The following is a 15,369-nucleotide window of genomic DNA, read 5'->3' as shown; positions in this document are numbered from 1 at the left end:
TAAGGCTGAGACATGCCTGAGTGCTTGCAAGCTGAGGCTCTATCAAGAGAAGTGATAAGTGACATGGTGACCTGGGAGAAAAACACCCACAAGACAAGCGGTGATCGCATTTGTGCCTCGTATTTCTAACTCAAGTTGGGAACCACAAATCCTGCCAGATCCTGTCTGTGCACTGTGGGGATTGTGTATCAACACCTCTATCTGCATTTGTAACCTACTGCAGGTATCTCCCATCTATTTTGTCACTTCCAGTTTCAGCTGCCCCAGGTGCAGAGGGCATCACATGGAGGTACCACAGCACACTGGCCAAAGTATTAGAAGTGGACTCACATTTGCACAGTTAAAACTAAGCAAAAACATTTATGGGATAAAACCCAATGCTACGTAGATAACCTAGAAGATCAGTGTCAAACAGTTTGTTTAGGAAGTTGACTACCAGCTGATCCCAGATGAATTAAAAAGAGCAAGTGAAATGAGGGACTGCTGCCCTAGGTCCTCTCTGAAAATGGTAATTCAAGATATTGCTATCCCATGTGAAATATGCTTACAGTAGCTACAAGCAAAACCAACATGTCTGATGTACAGTGGCAGAATCAAGTGCGTGAAGTCATTTCAGATGACAAGCAAATAATTTTTCTTCTTTTTGGTACTTATTTCAAGCAGATTAATCAAAATGAGCCACTTTTATTTTCATGGATCCATAAACTAGCTTAATTCTTTTGCCTAACAACCCCTAGTCAAGACTCTTCTAATAAACTACAATTATCACATAAACATTACAGAGTAGAATAACAAAAACCTTCACATTATTTTTGTAGCCATAAGGAGAATCCCATGCCACCAGATGAGGATCCACCTGCAACACAGTGGCTCCAGTCAGTGCTCACATTTTGCATCCCACAAATACCAGGCATCTAGCCTTCCAGACCGGTACATGATCCAAAAGCCCTGGATGAAAATACACATACTTTTTGCTCAGGTATGTTTTAAGTGTACAACTACGCAATGAAGTTTGGCATTCCTTAAGCAGAGGGCAGTATTACATCGGTAAATGGTTATTAAAGTTACCTCATCTACAGTATGTGAAGTTACATTTCTGCAGCCTAAGAATACATATTCCAGGTAACTGACTTTAGATATATGAGACACCTCAACCTAAAGTTTAGAAACTACAACTACATTCAATTACTGCAGAAAGTTATAAATAGGAAAGCATTCCCCCACACACACTTTGCTAAGAAAAAAAAAATCTTTTTGTCAATGTATTGCTTTACTTTGACCAAGTCCTTTTCCTAACTCCTTTCTCAAACTTAGTCCCAGAGGTTTACTCTTCTCTCCTCATTGTATGTCACAATTACCAGTTCATTAAATATAAATGTAAGAGCTACTCTGTCCACTATTATTCTCTAAACCCACACATTCTCCTGCTCCTCACGGACTTGGCTCTGCAATCCACTAACAAGAATAACTACTCTGATCTTCCCTTTGATTCCACGATGCTTTGGTCCTTCTGGATCCCGTAATCCCAGAGCACTCTGCTGACGCTGCCCCTCTTAATGGAAAAGTTGGAGCTGAAAAACCTGCCGAGAGATAATGTTCACCAGCAAAGACTCAGCCCTAAAACTTTTCCTAGTGCTTTGACATTTGTGTAACATTCGGAAGCCGCTTGCTCACCCAGAGACATTATTCTCTACCAGTGAAGCACTTCAGATGGAAAGTATTATCTATTCTTAACTGACATCTTCCACTAAATGAAAGATTTAATTAATTTGATCCTAGGCCAGTCTGATCTCTTTTCCTTGCATGAGGACAAACATGACTTGTAGCTCTTTGGCACCATTTCTTCTCTTCCTCCCTCTTAAAAGGAACTTTAGTTGTTTACAGAATAGATACAAGAAAATCCAAGCTGGTACGGTGACACATCATTAGTTAAAAATACACCACAGCATAAAGAGCTTTAGTACAGAGAGAGCATTGGAATGCAGAATTACATGAAAATGGCTTAGGAAGGAAAATGAAAGTCATCTGGAAAGTGATGATTGTTCTGCTACAGCCTGTAGCAGAACAAAAAGACTGCAACCACTTTGTGTATTACTGCAGAAAGTGAAGTTGGTACAATTAACCAAGTTGAAAATACAGTATAAGGGGTTATAAAAATACTTGAAACGTATCTCTAAAATGCAGACGCTAAACATAGGGTATGGGGGGGGGAAGGTCTCAAAAGATAAAAAGCAAACCCAACAGCCTACACAAGTATAAACACTGCATGTCACCAGCCAGAGCCAGGCTCACATAACGAGCAGAGACAATGTGATTGGTGACTTACAGTACGCTGCAGAAAGCACTAAAGACAAAGAAATGAAAATCCAGCAAAGATGACAGCCTCTCCTTGGGAGACTCACCATGCAAAACCCACAAAGTTACTTAGCACGCATGCCACGCGTACGCTCTGGCAGATGTACGCGATGAGTTCTGACAGTAACAAAGAGACAGCATAAAACAGGGATGCCCAGAGTTAGTCCAGATCTACAGTTGTCTGTAAACCAAAAGCAACTTCCAGATCTGAGCAACACTCCACCGGAGAGAGAAGTAGCACGTCTCCTGTCTGAAGTTATTTGTAATGCTGCATAATGACTTCGAGCTGCTGCAGACTCTCAGCAGCTGAAAGAGCAAGCAGAGGTCCCTGTTTCTGAGAAAAGACAAACATGACCAGAAGTCCTCAAAAAAAGACCACTTACACCTTGCTTAGAAACACAAAAGGTCACACTAATGCAATTAATTGTGAAAACCAGCAGATGGATTTTAATAAGGTAACACCCATCCGGCCTACACGTGCCATCGCCACAAGCCCTTCTGCTTTAGCGCACAGTGTCATGCACGTGGGCCGGGATCCTCTCCACAGGAACAGCTGAGACTTCAGGGCCTGCACATAACCACATCCATCCCCAACTCGTGTGTACCTTAATTAAGTGGCAACTGTAATTAGCGCACAACAAGGAAGTCTGAAACAGATGCTGAAGCATATTGCCAAGCACCAGAAATTAAGGGGCTCATACTTCCTTGGTGGGTCAGTCATTCCATTCCAATGTCCTTCTGGTTTAAAAAGCCTAGCCAAGCTAATCGATATAACCCCCATTACAAACTGATAAGAAAGACTGTAGCTGGCTATAAAATGCTATACAGTAAAGTACAACAGAAGTCAACGATAAGGCAAAAACAACACCAGAGAAACTGGGGTGGGTTTTCATATGCGTTGGTGGGAACGAGGAGCACATCAACTGGTCTCAGAGCAAGGTCGTACCAAATCTGAAGAGACATGAGCTGGCCCCAAGAACATGCAAGCTGTTCACGACGCTTGAATGCTAAAGATTGGAAAGTTTAAGATCAGGATGTATAAAAAGAAGTTATGAGTAATATATTCTTGTAGCACTATCAGAAAGAATTACTAAAATGAGATTGTCAGTGGTGAAGGCTAAAGTTCAAGTGACATAAGTGCATAGCCTACTGCAGCTACAGTACTGCGTACCTTTCGAAAAAAGTCATCAAGAAAAAGAAAGAGATGCTATGGTGACATTTTACAGGAGAGAAAAGAGAGGTACTTCTAATCATCAGCCTCTGAAGAGGTATTTTAATTCTAGGATAACAGACTGTGGCAAAACCTAAACAAAAACAGAGAAAAAATCAGGACGCATCTGTTCACCATGAAAACAGTTTTTTCCGTCTGCTTCCAGTAGAAGAAAAAGACTTCAAGGACCATGCTGAAGATAACATCTCGGGTATCAAAGCAGGTGACACAGTAGAATTGTGCTAATTCTTGTGGAATGAGAGGAACGAAGATTAAGAGGAAAACGAGGAAATAAGAGATCTTTGAACTACTTTGAAGTGGGGCACTGCAAAGCTGATCCAAATTCCCATTAACTTTAGTAGCGCATGAAATACAGTTTACTAGCTGCATGGCTCCCTATTCAGGCAATACTAATATTGGGCAGTTAAGCTATTGAAATAAGTACATTACAGTAAGTGACAACTAACACATTGCTACATGCTCATGACTGGTAATGAGCCTGAAGTACAAAGAAATACACAGACCTAATAGTAAGAGTGCTACAGGGAAGAACTGGTGGGAAGGAGATGCCTTATGTGAAGAGGAAAGAAAATAGTGGGTGTGAGACTAAAGTGAAAACTTCTAAAAGACTTAAAGGCAGTAAGGGAGCTGAAGTGATGAAAAAAGACCAGAAGGAATTACATACTGGAGACCAAAAAAAAGTCATTTTCTGATTCCTTCTTTACAGCACCTGGTGTATCGGGGAGAGCTGCCACTCGGTAAGTGCTGAAATAGCAACGTTTCACTAGAAAACTTTGAGCATGGCACTTGTACTACATCACTACAGATCCCTTCCAACCTCAACTATTCTATGAAAACAAAACTTGTAACATTTGTATACAAGAAGTTTTCTAATTTTAAAAAAAGATTGGGAGAAATTGAAACAAAAGACATGTTCCCAAATAAGGAGGCAAAGATGTTCTTGCTAAGATGGTATGAATAGGTACAATGATCAGGTCAAATAAGTAAAACAAAGATCTTCTTTTCCTTCCCAATAAAGACACTAACTTCAACTGTGCTCCCAAGTAAAAGAAACTAAGAATAAAAATTGAAATAGACTTCAAAATTTGCCCTAAGGAATATTTCTTATTCCTTCAGTTAGCAGATCGATCCTTTGAAATAATGCATCAGTTTGCCAAAGCACTTTTGATGGGGCAGGGGATGCAAACATGCAGCTAAGATCAATATATAGGAGAAGACAGACCAGGTAAAAATTTCTCAAATAGAGTAAGACATGCTGTAACACCTCTTTGCAGAGCTTTATAATATTTTGTATCAATAACAAGGTGACAGAATTAGGTTCTAGTAAAGATTAGACTAAACATTAATATACAAAGCAAAGATTAATTTTAACTATGGATTTTCTGAACCACCTTAAAGTTGTTTATTTCTGGGGAACTGAATCTTTAAAAAAAAGACAAAAAGGGTAAAGTATGCCACAAGGAACTGGCATTCCATCCAGACATTGGTTTAGTTTTTGATTTCCTAATTTCCAGAGGTATCACTTTTTTTCAGTTTCAAAGCAGTCCAGCACCATGAATCTGAGCAAAGAACCTGAGTATACTGGTGCAGTAAAACTGGCAGCAATCATTTCATATTTCTTCATTTTGGCACCACCACCACACACCTTCACGTTTGCCAACTTCAGCAGTTTTTCTGCCTTATGAGTATTTGGGTTAAGGGGCATATGAGATGCAAAGTTGGTACACCTCATTAACATTTCTAAAGTAAATATTTAATATTCTGATAGTCTGAAATTAATCTCCTAAATGTTAATTGATGCTATTGAAAATTGCTAAGGGCATATTCAAGGCATTTCAAATTATTAACTCAAGATTTAATGGCAAAGAAGCCATCTTAGTAATGGTGAAAACCATTGCCATACCTCTTGTCCCACCTGTAGGAAGAAATGCTTGCTTTTATGCTTACTAAAAAAAGTAAGACTGGTGCAACTTAATCTGACTAAAATTGATACTCATCTCAAACCTGATTTCTCCTTCACTTGAGGCCAGAGCTCCTTTTCTGGGTGTTTCAGGCCTCTTCTGATGCGTACCATAGACGTCACTGATGAAACGAGGAGAGGCTATCCAAGTTCCCTTGCCACTCAGCCCATCAAACATCATGAGCACATCTTTAAATAATTAAAAGAAAAATCTTAAAGACATTTGATTTGCAGCTCCCAGCCCCTGCAGGTCCACAGGCCAAGCAGTGGAAAGCAGCCAGAGATGACCCCACCACCGAGGTCTCAGGCTCCCAGACACATGGCTCTCACGCTGAGCATCCCCAAATCCCCTGGCCCACCTTTGTACAGCTGGGCCCTGGAAGACAACCATCACCAACAGCCTGACAGAAGGTGGAGAAAGCTTTCCACAGGTATGTGCTTTTAATGAGAACTTGATGAAATAAACTTATTTCTTCTAAGGATTTGCTTGGAAGAAAGTCCCTTTAGTCAGTTCACCAACCAGTTACACTGAAAGCTGAAGAAATCAAGGACAAAACCAAAAGCATTTAAACAATTAATGCATCCTGGTGGCTCATCCTGAGTAATACCTGTGTTCCTCTTCCAGTTTGTAGGATCAACTCTGACTCTCAATTCAGATTAACAATCTACTAAAGTGTCAAATGTGCGAAGGCCAAGCAGCAGTCCAAACTCAATAGGTGTGTTGGCAAAAATGCATCTGTGAGTAAACGGAGAAGCATGTCATTCCAGACCTCTCACTCCAGCATTTTTCAGGAGCTCTACACTCACTTAAGTATCCCTTGAGGCACCAGCAACCAGGAGATACAGGATGACGGATGTACCATCTCAAACAGCAAATCCTACTGTGATTTTAATTGAATTACAACCGACATTTTATTTTTTCACAGAGCCTCTAGACTCTGTATTGCTTGCTTCCAGTGATTCAGCAGTTTATTTCTCAATATACTAATCCCTCCATGAGACAGTTTCTCATTCCTTCTAAGCAGTGCTTCTGACAGCAGCTACCTATTTCTTTGTTGTTTAAGGCTCTCCCTTTTTTTATTAAATGGAAGTAGTTTATCTCAGACATACTTCTTTTGCTTTCACTTCTACATCCAGGAGAAGGCTCTGTCTTTCAGCAGTTCAGGAGTTGTCCGCTCCTCTGTACTTTTGAGCTCACCCGAGTACTCTGTTGCAGAAATTTAAAAAACGAGACAGAAGAAAGGAAACCTGAACCTAGAGGATAAGAAGCAGACGGTGACACCTGCCTATAAACATAAGCCAGTTGTGAAATGTTCTTCACAATATCCGAAAAAATGCTATTTGCTATTTACAGGCGACTCCAATAAAACTGCCAACTGGCTGTTTTAGTTGCTAACCTAAAGAGTGCAGAAAGTTCAGCTAATTGGGAAAAAGGCAAAAAGAGGCAAAAGCAGCTGCCCAGACCTGCCTCTGCCAGAGCAGGTGGTAGGGAAGCATCAACAACTATCACTCAATAACGCCTTTGAATCTAGGCTGATGATCTTGACCTAGCTATTGAACCAATGGCTGAAAACTCACTCAGTTTAGGGACTCTTTATTGCAATAATGAACAGTTTAAAAAATACCATAATAATTGCTTTTGGCTGTAATCATCCAACAGCCATTAGCTGTTTATCTCAGAATATTAATCCTCAAAAGGGTGACCCTCATGTCCAAAATACACTTTCAGTCATGAGGAGCGATTGATAAATTATTCCAGGCTAGTTCACAGAACCATTTCTAGTGGCATTTTATCATCAAAGTTACTTTCCCCTTAATCAAAGGCTAATGCAACATCAAATCCTTAAATATGGGCTGCACCATAAGATAAAGTTAGCAACCTTGAAAAGGCTGGAAAATAGCAATTTGCACACACAAACACAAGATTTAGAACTACCATCATAACCTGCATCATCAATCACAAGCAACAGTGGCTTTAACAGGACTATTTTTGGAGTGTGTTAAACTTCATAATATCTTACCCTTCTTGTAAGGCCATGAGAAGCTCTTCACAATATCAAACAAGTGCAGAAGGGCAGTTCTGCTTCATGCAGAAATATTCTTTGCATCAGACTTCATAAATAATGGCATTGTTGCCTTACCAGACATTCCCTGGCATTATTTTCCTCCCCATACACCCACTCAGGGAACACAGGCAACACGTACCTTCACACATATCCTGAAAGACAATATACTCTGACAGTTTTGCCCAACTGCAAGGGAAAGCTCTCACTGAAATGACGCACATCTTTAGACAATAGCTCGTCTTCCAAAACCCACTTGCAAGGGAGAGATCTGGGCAGGTGCCCATGACTTCAAACTTTATTGTAAGTTTTAGTCAAGTACCCGCTTGGTGCTTTTGTATTTATCATGTCCTTATGAAGACAAGTCAAGTCATGAGTACGCCATCCTAAATAGTACTGTTACATAAGAAAAAGGAAAAATCTCAACCAAAATGCTGCCCCTTCAGTAGTTAATTACAATCCAGGTTACACGTATCAAAAAGTTGTCATTTCATTCTGCTGCAAAATTAGCAAACTATCTCTGAGGTGCAACTTCAAGGAGAGCAGAGACTGCTCATCTTTTAAAAAAGACACCACTAAATCCACTGTAAAATGGCAATTTTGCTAATTCAGTTTTCAAATTACTTTAGAACAATTGATTCAGTTTTAATTGTTTGGGCTTTGCACACAGAGGGGAGCACCGGTGACATGAGAAACCCAACTAACGCGAGAGAAGGACGCGCCTAAGGAGAGGGCTGGCAGAGAGGGAGAAAGGAACCAGGATGGAAGGAAAACAGGAGATGATAAAGCAGATCTTCAGAGAAGTATGGAAAGAGTAAGAAGACAGCAGCAGACATCTGGCAGTAAGGAGCCTAGGAAGGAGGATGGTTATTTTCTATGGATCTCGAGAAGCAGAGAGATGCCTAGAGAACACAAACAACTCCTGTCTTTAAAGGAGCAGTATAAAAATTAAGTATGGTAAGTCTAGATCTGAGTAATCCTCTTACACGGTGACCCACAGCACCTCCAACTGAGGAAGTTTCTACCTGGAATGAGTGGCAGTTCTCCAGATTTGAGTAGCCAACAGCTACAAGTCAAATATTCGCACACCGAGCAAATGGGAAGCCACCACTTTGGCGCTGGATGCCGGGGAGGGAGAAAGACCCTCCAGTGTCAAGCCATGCCGTAATTAACTGCTGTTCAGGCTACAAGGCAGAAAACATATTCATTAAAGTTTCCTTTCCTAGAGCTATTGCCCAGAACATTCAGTATTCCTATGCAGGCAAGGACATTTCTCCAGCACAAGTGTACACTGTGTCTGCTGGTAATATTTCTAATTAAAATTACACTGTAAGCCTGGTTGTTGAATACAATGCACAGATGCTACAAGCTTTTTAAGATGACTGTTAGCCTGTAGCTGTTTTAATTAGCTTGACAGGTAATAAAGTAGAATTTTATAATTATACTATTACAACACGCAAATGTTTTCTTTCAAATCTGTAGTTACCGAGTCACTTCGGTAAACAGCAGCCAGTTTTGGTTCACCAGACCAGAAGCAAACCCCCAAACTTGGCTTCTTCTAAGCCTTTCTCATGGCTTAGCAGGGACCACACGCAGCTTCAGAGCGTGGGTTTGAAAATCCTCCTCTCAGAGCTGAAACGTGGCTAACGCCCGAGTTTGCAGTCCCCACAAGCGCACTTCTGTCAAGCACCACAACGCGTGCGACCCCTCGCTTTCCCCAAACGTGTGCTGTGCTGTTTTCTTTGAAGGCAAAACGCTGGATCTCGAGGTACGCTGCTGGCCAAGAGCCCCATCAGCAAGGGGCAGATTTTAGACACGCAGAGTTTGTACAAGTTCTCTGCTCAGGCCATCAGAGGCTTTTTTCCCCCTCCAGATCGCTATTCTGACCCCCTTTTGCACACACCACAAGAACACAATTCTGGCTTGTGGTTCCGATATCAGATCTAAGTGTTACACATCGTTTCACTGAACTTTTAAACACTCGTATTCACTACGTACTTATCCACATTTAGCTTTTTTAACACCATTTCACTACAAACACCACACCAGTTATATCACAAAATTGAGGCATTTAACACAAACTCCGATCACACACTTGCTAATGAGAAGTGTTTACCAAATAGTCATGTTGTTCTGTAAACAGAAAGCAATTTCCATTCTTCTGTCTATAGTGGTGTCAGCATTTGCAAGCCATTACTAGGATGCATATAGCTGTCTACTCCAGTCCTTCACACTTGTTATCAAACTGGCATTTAAGGATTTGGAATGCAGAACAAGTCTGCAGCCTAAAAATAATATCCTGAGATTTGATCCTGCACTTCTTATTCAGGCTCAATTAATCAAGGTTGCCTAACTCTTCAGAAGTACTTTTCATCAGCAGATTGGAAACACTTTCCAAAGGAAATGGGTATCAGTGTCTCCTTTTTACTATGGGGAACCTGAAAAGGAGACTTCACCTGAGAAAGGACTTTGAAGCTAATTTAGGAGTACTGTCCAAAGGGATGAGGAGTCCATTATTCAAAGTTATCTTTTGTATTGAGAAATAAGCTTTTCATTTCAGACCACTAGAAAGTGATATATCACAAAACTTATCATACTGTCTTTGAAAACCTCACACAAAGACAGCTTTGCAAATTTAAGAAGGCCCAAGCTGAATAAGAATAGTTTACTTGATCTATGGCAGAAATTCATTTTTCATTGTAAACACCACCTAGGACTGAGGAGAAACTTCTGAATCACTCCAAGGAAAAGAAGAATTAAGAAATCAAGTATTTTGATCAGAAGGCATCTGTAACCTCTCTGAATAGATAGGGCAATGTCTAAAACTAAGAAGGAAGACCATATTTATTTTTTAATTATTTCTTCATAAGTTCTGAAAAGGTTTTGTTCTCCTTTGGAAATAAACATAATTCATACTTGAACACATGTTGTTCTTTGATAGCAATGTTATCCATGGAGATTGGCTACATGGAAGCCAAGCTTGGCAGGGCGGTTTTGGGACAGGGCGAAAGCAACACAGCAGGGACGCAGAGGAAAGCACTCCCAGAGAGGCACAGCCTTCTTCTCTTGACCGGACCAGAGCTGGACACTCCAAAGAGCAAATTATTTCACCCTCAAATCCATGTTTCATACTTGGCATTGTTCCAGAATAAAACCCCACAAGATAATTTCGGGATGTATAGGACAAACCCCCCCTCTCAACCAACAAAACTTGTGTCTCCAAAGGAATCAATAAAAATGCATGCCATTAAGAAAATCTGAGTTTCAGAAGTGCCACAGGTTTGTTTGGCTAATTCAACTGTGGGGTCAAACATTCAACAATTAAACATCAATTCTGAAAGTCTCAAAGACAAGAAAAAATAAGAGCCAAACCAGAAAAAACCCATTGATAACAAGATATCCATATCCTTTTGTAAAAGTTTAAGTTACACACATTCTTTTAAACAATGGTACATTTACAAAAACAGGTTTCTGAATATAAGCTGTTCCATATTTTCTAGCAATCTTCCACATAGAATTGCCAAAATGCAAAACATAGACCCCAAGAACTTAAAGGCAGATTTCTGACATTCTTTTTTAAAGGTAAACGTACCCCACTACTGAGACACTAAGAGGCAGATTCTTTAGTCTAAGGCACAAACAAAGCAAAAAAAATTTACATTCAATGCAATGATGTTAGGAAAGAAGAGAAGTGAATATCACCAACAAATCAAAATTAGTTTTAAAGAATTGTTACCTTCTCCAGTGCATGACATGTAGACTTCAGTCAAATTTCCAATACCTGAAAGTAGAAATGTGTAGGGAAAGTTGGTTACGCTGATATTTTAAGTCATTAAATTAATTCTTATTCATGTTAACTTATTTTGCAGAGAAAAAAATCTATCTTTGAAAGTAATAAACTAAAAATAATCAAAGTACCACAAGATAAAAGCAGTAAACTGGTCAGATACTCTGTAGAATATTTCTACCGCTTGATTCTCAGTTCCCCCTACTCCACTGAGGTTTGCCCCTCGGAGAGCCCCAGCCACGATGCACCCACCGCTCACCAGCCCCTTGCTCACTGCAGACTCTGCACATTACACCAAGTTCTGCCATGCCACCTGAGATTACTTGCACCTGATTTTTTTCAACTCTAATGACTTCACTAAGGGCTGAAAAACACTTCCAGCTGCTACAGCCTCTCAGTGAATCCCCATCTTCCCCCACTGCTCAAGTGCTCTTGGTTTCACAGAGCTGGCACAAATGCCCAGCTTTCCCCCCCATCACTGCTAACTCAGTGCAGCTCTCAGCTGACAGCAAACCAACCTAAATTCCAAAGAAAGGGCTGAAGCATAGCCATTTCCCAAGAAGTTGCAGTACAACCATTAGATCATCCAAACTACTCACTAATCAAATTCTGAAAAGCAGAAAAACAATGGGAAACCCATTCAATACATGCTTATGATCATATAGCTTCACATGTTCAGTAGCTGGCTATGAGACATGCAGAGTACATACAGTAGATGCAGAAGATATGCTTATGGAGTTAGAATTAGATGAGCACCATAATGCAGCAAACATACTAAGAAATATAAGCTTTTCCCCCCCCACTATCAACACATCCTAGATAGGAGAGGCGCAAAAAAAGCCTGACATTTGGCCTAAGGATAAAGTGTTAATCATCCACTTATTAACTGAAGGTATTAGAACATGAGATGAAGACATCACAACCAGAGGATCCCCCCCAGATTCTGTTCAAGCCTGTAATGCAGTTACTGCTGAGGTCCCTGAGAATACAGAAGGCTCCGCGTGCTCTTACCAGTTTGACTGTGGGAGATTTTGTGCTAAGGAATTACATTGCAGGTAGTCTACAGGCGTATTATGGCTTCATTTAACAAACACGTACCACTGAGAAGCTGTCACTAAGGACTCGGTGTGACATTTATCAGCCAGCGTTCAGAATTACGCTCACAAAGCAAAAGGAGTTACAGGCTGGCTCATCTGCGGTTTTGCACAGCACTGCTTTGCCACCCAGATTTGCTGGGGAGAAGAGCTCCCTTCCAGTCCAAGCGACCTGATGGGAAACTGGTGGGATCCAGGACCAGTGCTGAGGATGGGCAAGCTCCTTCAGAGAAGAACAGGCTTCAAGGAAGGCAGAGCCAGATGGAGCCCCATGAAGTGAGCACAACACTGGGTAGAGCAGATAAATAGTTGACATTCAGAGCTACGCTAATTAGACATCAAGAAGAAATGAACGGTTTCACACCAATCAAAATATTACTCTGTTTACTGTAACTGTTCAACTTATCACTTCAGTCATAGAAAGTTTAGGAGAACAACTTGCACAAGTTAAGAAATGCTCTAACACCAACATTGCTATATATATATATTTTTAGACACCTATGAATACATCCCTCGCTTCTGGAAAAAAGAAAAAACTTCTTTTTTTTGCTTTGAAAATTCTGATCTTCTCTATACTTGCCTATCCATCCCTAAAGTATCCCTGAAGTTACGTGGGCATATAGGGCAGAGCGCCAAAGCAGAAGGGAGGTTTCTTGCAGAACACCTGTCACACAACCTTCAGAACTGCATTTGGTTCAGGCTTTTTGGGGTTTGTTTTGGTGGTTTGGGTTTGTTTTTTTTTTTTAAATCCTTGCATGCTTGTGTGCATAACTGAGCTAGGGTGGGTTTTTTTGGCACTTATGTGGGAGACTGGATCAAATCTTTCTTTTTTTCTCTTCCCCCACAATCCCAGCAAATGCACTTACTCCTAAACCTATTGCTGCTTTCTTCTGTCGGAGCTGCTCACAGTGGTTAGATACTCACTCAGGCAGGACATCTGATGTCCTGTATGCCCACTGAGTGCTTTGGATACCAAATAATTTTAGGGTAGAAACAGGTGACTAGTTAAAAAAAATCTTTACATTACAACTTCTTTCTACTTAACAGATCAAACCAGCAGCACGTACCCACTCAAATCCTTCAGAAATGTCAGCTTCCAACACCAGGAACTTTTGTGGACAATTTCTTGAAACACTTTGCGTAGGCAGAGAGATATTGACTTAAACCAGGCATTAGGCAAACTCAGAATGTTTTACTTTTAGTACAGCATTTCATCCCACAGTAATTGCGAGAGGCTGAACATTGCTCTTCAGTCACGTGTTTGAGACAGTGATTAAAGTAATTGTACATTATCCTCACAAGCAGCACTAAACCTGGACTTCCAGGCTTGAAAACCTAAAGCATTTAAATTACATTACCCCCAAACATTCTACAGTGCCTGAGGAATTTTAGTAAATAATAAAAAGCCTCCCATAGCCTGGAGGGTTTAGCCATAGCTTCCAATCAATTCAAACGCACACCTTCATCCCAAGCGAAGAACAGACTGGAACAGGTACGAGGGAAACACGCAGTGCTCTCCCCAGGTGACGCTGCAGAAGACAGCACACTAAAAACTGAATTTAGCAGCTTCAGTATTTTCTGCATCCCTTGTCAACAGAAGGCTTTGAAAAAAAACTTCAGAACACAGATATGAAGTTGTCTCCAAAGGAAAAGGCAGCAACGCTTTTTTAGTGCGGCTCCCCAGTCACCACTCCAATTGTTCTCAAAGCTATAACTTCCAAGAAGCTTAAAAAGAAATTCGGTTTTGTGCAATCCTTATTTCATGTAAAGCAACAGCACATACTTCACGGAAAAAAGTCATTTATGGAGAGGAAATAAAAATAGAGAGGCACCACTTCATTTCACAGAAATACTGCATAATTGCACAAAAAATTCTACTTTTCAGGTGGAGGCAGTTCTCTGGGAGCTGGCAACTGGGAGTACTGATGAGAGCCTGAAGGAGAGTTGATCTCGTCTGCTGCCAGCAGAAATCCATACATTACACTCCAAGTTTATATTGACACACTAATGCAGACGGAGCTGAAAGAAGCTATCCCACAGAAAGCTGAGGTGCATTTCCCAATTGGAAGTTTATTAGCATAATATGCAAATACAGACATTCCTAATGCATCTTTCCTCAGAGTACTTACGTGATAGCAGGCTGCAGAGTAAGGGTGATGGTACTTCTCTATGGGAGGAAGTCAAGCCTGGTCGATGGCAGGAGCATTACTGATGCATCAGGCTCTGAATCCCTAAACCAAAATTTTCCTCCCTTGGTCACTTCAAACATGCAACAAGTCATTTGCTGATGGTTTTTTTTTTCATCTTTTTCCTATCCCTAGCTCTATCCTGGGCTTAGGTTTTTCAAACTAGCCTGCTCTGGCACTGTTTTATATTGCCTGTCAAACCATAGACTAGTCTTGTCCTGTGTTCCAAATTCACTGGTTTTAAGAAAGCATAAATAAGGAAACTGAGACTTTGCATGCATCTCTCTGCTTCACTCCGGTCTCAAATTAGGCACTCCAGAAGCCCTCAGACTGCAGATTTTTCTTTATCTGAAACCCCCTATATACTGCTTAAGAGCTTTCCCTGCTTCTGTTTTCCAATATGAACTTGATATCCTTCAAACATTTCACTTCCTATAAACCCAATATTCTTCACTTAAGCTAAAAAAACCACAGGAACCATAAGCCTGCTAGCCTATGGGCTTATTAATACAAGTTATTAAAGAATCAAGTGCATCTGAACCTGCTCTTGCTTATTTTCATTTCCAGCAGTTCCACCAGCCTTCACAAGGAAAGATGTTCCCTGCAACCACTCCTACTGCTGTCCCTCTTCCTGCTCCTGGAGGGCATTTCTCAGAGCAAAGCCCATGCCCACCCACTCATCTTTGCCCTAGA

The 15,369-nt window shown here is 40.8% G+C and overlaps 1 protein-coding gene across 2 annotated transcripts in view; it reads right to left on the bottom strand.

Annotated features, from left to right (window-relative positions):
- The window catches only part of LOC104636362 (contactin-4), a 337,483-nt gene that overhangs the window by 286,976 nt on the left and 35,138 nt on the right, over nt 1-15,369 (bottom strand). For both annotated transcript variants that reach the window (XM_075762486.1, XM_075762485.1), the window contains exon 2: nt 11,346-11,390. The gene's annotated coding sequence lies outside the window, so the exon portion shown is untranslated. The remainder of the gene's footprint in view (nt 1-11,345; nt 11,391-15,369) is intronic.

This window comes from Balearica regulorum, chromosome 10 (genome assembly GCF_011004875.1).
Source record: "Balearica regulorum gibbericeps isolate bBalReg1 chromosome 10, bBalReg1.pri, whole genome shotgun sequence".
NCBI lineage: Eukaryota > Metazoa > Chordata > Aves > Gruiformes > Gruidae > Balearica > Balearica regulorum.
This window is presented reverse-complemented; position numbering and strand designations above follow the sequence as displayed.